A 5,760-nucleotide genomic window follows, 5' to 3' on the forward strand; every position below is an offset into this window, starting at 1 on the left:
TCAACTCTCTCCACATGGTAGATAAGGAGTGGAATAAACCCACTTCATCCAAAACACCCCACAATGGTTCCAGATAAGTACATCTGGTCCAATAACTTCTGTGGACATTTTGTTTGTTAAACTCAGGTGTGCCCAGTTTTCTTTTAACAAGTAACTTCTTTGACTGTGTTGCTAAACACATCTTCCATCTCTTTATTATTCTCCCTTGTCCTTAAACTTATTCCAATAACCAAAATGCAGGAGCACTGTGAAATTATTTGGATGCATCACACTTCAGAGATACAGCTTTGAAGCAGAAACACTGAAATGGGAATAAATGAAAGCTTTAAAGGAAATAAATTAATTAAATTCAGATAAATATCTTCATATCCAAGAACATGAAGTGGATTTGATTTCCAGGTCACATAATTTTCAGATTAATTAGTAGCAATGCTTCTTAATATATCATTTAAACTGATTACAAGAGGCAGAAAATAAGAGCATCTTCATGGGAGTTTAGTGCAGTTTAACTAATATGCTTTCAGTTCAAACCTTCAGGTAATTCATCTTAACTTGCTCAGATGTCCTTGTGCACCTAAGCAAGTGAAGATGAATAACCTGGAGATTTGGGTGATTTCTTGCTCATCTCCAGCTGCCAGGAACTTACCTGTAGCACTGGGATGCACAGAGGGTATCCACCAACAAAACAGGCGCTGTAATTCTGCTGTGGATTCATGGCTACATCAGCTGCTCTGTGCCTCTGTGCCTGCAGTGACCTCAGGGGCTCTCTGTTCTTTGGTGTGCAGTTGTCAGGGAGCAGCTCCTCACCTTGCAGCAGGGGAGAGAGAAAGGTCAGGTTTTCTATCAGTGTGATACCAAACAGGGCTCCTCACGTGCTGGATCCTGTGAATCACTGAGCTCAGGCTCCAAAAGAGGACTTCTCTGTAGTTTGACAAGTTGGTAGTTTTTTTTTTTTTTTTTAATAAATGAACTTTCCCCTCCTTTTTTTCCTTCTCCTTACTGAATTGTATTGTCCTAACTCTCCAGGTAGGTAGCAAAGAGGAACTTTAAACTCTCTAAAGCAGCTACAATTAAGCTGTGCTTAGGCTAAAAAGTAAATATTTCAATTGAAAACAAATCAAAAAAACTTGGACCCTTTTTTTACCTTCCTACTATGATTTGTGAAAGTGATCATGACTTATGCTTTTCCTGATAGTGATGATAACATGGCTTCTCTATTTTGCTAGGAGAAAGAGGATTTTTTTTCAGATAACCACACACCCAGACAAGCATCCTTGAGTGGAATTCTGCTCATGCTCATTCATCAGAGTTGCACATTGCTTGCTGTGTGTGAAAGAAGGTAGAAGAGAAAGGGGAAGGAAAAAGGAAGAAAATAACTGGAGAGAGTGGAAAAATCCAAGAAGAATGTTTTAGCAGGAAGACTTTATATATTAAAAAAAAAAATCTATATTTTACAGAGAAAGCACATTTTAGCATCAGCCTGCAAGCCTCCTTTTAGATAGGATAACATATTTCCTCAATGACAAAAGGAAAAATTGACTCTTTGGAAGAAAAAATTCCTGGTTTAAAATACAGGGCAAAGGCCTGTGAACTCAATCTGGAGGTTTTTTTGGAACCCAAAATAAATAGTTTGAGCAGTTATCAAATACAGCCAAGTTCCTCTGGGTTTGCCCAATCTTAGTTTTCCTCTGGCCTCTTCTGTACTTCTGTTTGCTCTAAAATACATCAAAGCTACATCTGAGATAAAACACATCAAACAGCAGCAACCACTGGAACCAGGGAAATGGTAAGTGAGGAATGCAGAGAACAGCAGCATAACCATGCTGAGTACAGAGGGATGAGCCTTCTGAGCCAGGATGCCCAGTGGACCTCTTGGTTTGCCTCAAGGACAACGCCATCTGTGCATTTGACTGGCGTTTCCTCTCTAGAAATGGCCAGGATTGGTTTCTGTGAAAGTCCTCTGAAGCTGGTGGAAGTCAGTGATGCCCCACCTCTCAGCACCTCTTAGGAACTGTGCTTTTCCCAGGCAGAGCACATCAGCTGGGTGCTCAGGAGGGTAATGGAGCAGTTACATTTCTCCAGAGGCTTTCACTGTCAGAGGCTGTTTGGGATCTGATTTCTCCTGGCACATCTTGCTAGCCCATGACTTCTGTTTGTGGTGGGAGAGGGGACATCTGGGGTGAACAACCCTTCAGCCTGCAGGTGCCTACCCCACTACATTTTACATCCCATTTAATTCAAGGTTCTTACCTGGGAAGAAGCAAAGCAGCATGGCAGGACCCTGTGCAAAAGATGGGAGATGAGGATGGCAGCCCCACTGCCCCAGCGCAGATGAAGTCAGAATGTGGGTAGGAATTCACTGTGAAATATCAGATTTGAGGGCACCCGAGGCACTGTGGGATTTTCTTTGTGGTCCTTTCTCATCCATGCATTATTCTGGTGTCTGGTCATAGGAATAATAGGGCAAAACCAGTAAGATAAAGTGTAAAATACTTAATTTTTGAGTCAGTTTATGCAATCTGTCTCCTTGGGATGCTGGTAAGGTATTGTGTTTATACAGCTTTTATATAGTGACCATTGCCTCACCAAGTAGAAGTTGTGGCTGTTATGGGACCTAAAAGATCCCTAAAAGAATGGGAACACCTCCAGCTCCTGCCAAACTGCAGCCTGTTGTGGGAGCCCCAGTTTCACACTGAAACCCTGATGTTTCCTTTTCCCACACTGACAAACCTTATTGACCACAGTTTAATTTGCTGTGACAAGGAGGACTAAGGCTAAATCACAAGAGCCATCACTATCCAACAGATTAAAAACCACACAGTGTGTGTGTGTGTGCCTATGGAGATGTAGGCACCAAGCACACAGGGCTGCAGTGCTGAGGCTGGAATCAGGGGAGTGAACATGTAAAGAGCCATAACCTTCTGTCCTCCATTCCCTAAAATAAAAATAGTGTAGAACAGCAAGACTGTCATTGTATTTGTAGTCACAGAATGAATTTTACTAATATTTAAATTGCATTTAATTGGCCAGGTCTGGAAACCATCTCACCCATTCCTTAACCCCATAGCCTGGTTAAGGATAATAATTGCTAGGGTGGAAATAGAAGTTCTCTCAAAGCAAACTAAAAGTTTTGGTTTTATGAGGACAGCATATATTTGCAAAAATTATCCTCCTATCTGGTTTCATTATCATGGTTCTAAGTTGAAATGTGCTGCAATAAATCAAAGTTTTCTGCTGCTCACACACCAAATTTCTTTCCCATTTTCTGTGCCACTAGCTCTTTTTTACAGAACTATTTTGTCCCAAACTGCAACAAAATAAAATGCCAACTGCAAGATTTCTTTCCTTGCTGAGAGAGAAATGCGTTTTTCCAATCATTTTCAGCAGCACACGATATCAGGACTGAGCAGCTGTTTGCAGCTGCCAGCTCGTGCAAAGGAGCCGTCCTTGTCAGAGAACAGAAGAACAGGGTTCTGATGCCTCTTTGGTTTTTTACCCATTTAACTCCTTCTCACATTAGCGATATTATTTCTTGAGTAAGATAATAGCCCAGCATTACTTGGATGAAAAAGTGCCTTCCAAGGTAGGTCAGTCAAACAGGAATATTTTAGATGGGACAAATGGACTAAAATCATGCATTTAAAAAAAAGAAAGGAATAGCCATGAGTAAAGACCTCTGTTGAAATTTCTTTATATCTCTCCCTTAGGCTCCAGCAAGAGGCAGAGAAGGGTATTTTGCTGACAAGTGTAAATGATTAAGCAATATTGACTGGCCAGCTGAGCAATGTGTTACTCTGCTTTCATGGATTCTGAAATCTACAGAATCCTGGCTCTGAGTTTTTTATTATTTATCACCTTTAATAAGCTTCTAAGAGACTTTAAAAAAAAACATGGGAGATGCTGTGATAGCTACCTGATACCATGTTGTTAATTTTCTCCTTTACCAAGCCCCAAACATAAGTGACTTTACTCTGAAAGGAGTGCAGAAAAATGCATCTATACTACAGATGCCAATGTTCTAGGAATCAGTTTGTTGTCATCAAGGGTTATACTTTTCTGGGGATACTTCAGGGTTCTCTCCAGACCTAGACCTTTTAGGTAAGGAGGCTCCTCTGGTAGAGGAGCTCCCCATGTGGCTCCTTCAGCCACATGGACATCAGTACTCTGGATGGATGAGTGGGGAGCAAGTAAAATAGAACCAATGTTCTCCACAGCTGCAAAAGATCCTTTTAATTTATTTCTTTTGGTGCTCACGACTGTGAAGGGCTTTTCAGAGAGGGATGGCAGGAACTGTGCATAGATTTTATCCCTCTGCAGAAGTAATTTGTCAGTCTCTGCATAAGCAGAGATGTGAATGCACCAAGCTTTTCCCTTTTGACAGGTGTTCTCCATTTTCCATAATGTGGACACCAAAATTGCTCTGAGTGGTCAGGTAGAAAAGGCAGAAGTGGGATGTGAAGGACACAGCAGGAGGAAGCAGCCAGCCCAGGGTTACATCACAGGAAAGGTGGGGAAATAGTAACAGCTCTGATGCTTTAACAGATCTTTGTACAAAGATCAGCAGCTGGGCCTTGCAGCCCAGAGAAAGCTCCAGGTTCCTGGAAGGATTTAACAAAGAATAACAACAGAACATCTCTGTAGGGTGCACTGCATCCTTGGGCCACATACACATCTCATTACTCCTAATTAGCCCACCTGCTTTAAGTGCAAGCTTCCCCAACCCACTGCAAGCAGGATCCTTCTGGCAGATGAAGAAAGTTCCTTCCTACTGTTCCCTGAAGGAACTGTGTACTGCAAAGCTCATTGTGGGAAAGGTCTTCTGCTGACCACAGAGAACAATTCCAGCAAAGCCCTACTGCTTATTGGTTTTCCATGGCCAGAGGAGCTCCCAACGCCTATCTGAATCCATTTGTCCCCAGGGCTGTAGCAGCTCTGCACATTCAGGGATTTTCAGCCTGTGGAACTATGATAAATAGAGGCAGGTAATGGCAGTGCATATAGTCTGCAGTACTGGAGGTCTGCTCTCTATTAGCTGCAGAATAACTCCTGCTGAACCCCAGGTTTAATGGCAAATATCTTCTTTCAGCAGCTGTTTCCCCAGACATCTCAAGTACATGTACCCTGAACCGAACTGCTGGTCTAGTCCTGCCTGTGAAAAGGCCTCTGAATTACATTTGAAAATGAATTAACTTTGAATCATGGTATTGACAACCAAAGTCTGAAAAAGTTTAGACACTGGTCTCATTTTTGTTACTAGTGAAAAATGCCATCCAGAACCAAAGGCTTCAGAAAACTTTCAATATTTGTAAACACCTCCAAAATGGAACTATTTAAGCTTTAGGATTCAGGGAAGCTTTAATATTTACAGAGGAACCTGAATTTTAATTTAGTAATTGTATGTGGAACCAGCATCCCAGCTTAGAGCAGCTCAGAACTGCTATTGTGAGATCTGTTTTAAGTTGTTTACAACTTGGACAAGTTTTGAGAATTTGAATTGCAGGCTTTTGAATTAATGTGATGTTTGTAGAAAAGCATCTGTTAAATTCGTATAGAACTCAGTCTGAGAATGAGACAGGAGGAAAAAGTACATTGTTAAAAAAGTCCTCATTTACTTCCAAATTCAAAAGCAAGGACTTGACAGGTACCGAGGGGAAGATAAGGTGGAGGAGTTGTCTCCTTGCCATTATTCTGAAAAAAACCCCAAACAAACAACAAGACAAAACAGAAACATAAGGAAATGTGAACCTCAGGGGTAAAAAA

General features: G+C 41.4%; 1 long non-coding RNA gene across 1 annotated transcript; it reads left to right on the forward strand.

The window, feature by feature from the left end:
* The first annotated feature begins 4,803 nt into the window (after positions 1-4,803).
* LOC137482824 (uncharacterized) lies at positions 4,804-5,344 on the forward strand. The gene is made up of 2 exons (XR_011004234.1): positions 4,804-4,982; positions 5,087-5,344. It is a non-coding gene; the product is annotated as an uncharacterized lncRNA (long non-coding RNA).
* Positions 5,345-5,760: the final 416 nt, after the last annotated feature.

This window comes from Anomalospiza imberbis, chromosome 15 (assembly GCF_031753505.1).
Source record: "Anomalospiza imberbis isolate Cuckoo-Finch-1a 21T00152 chromosome 15, ASM3175350v1, whole genome shotgun sequence".
Lineage (NCBI taxonomy): Eukaryota > Metazoa > Chordata > Aves > Passeriformes > Viduidae > Anomalospiza > Anomalospiza imberbis.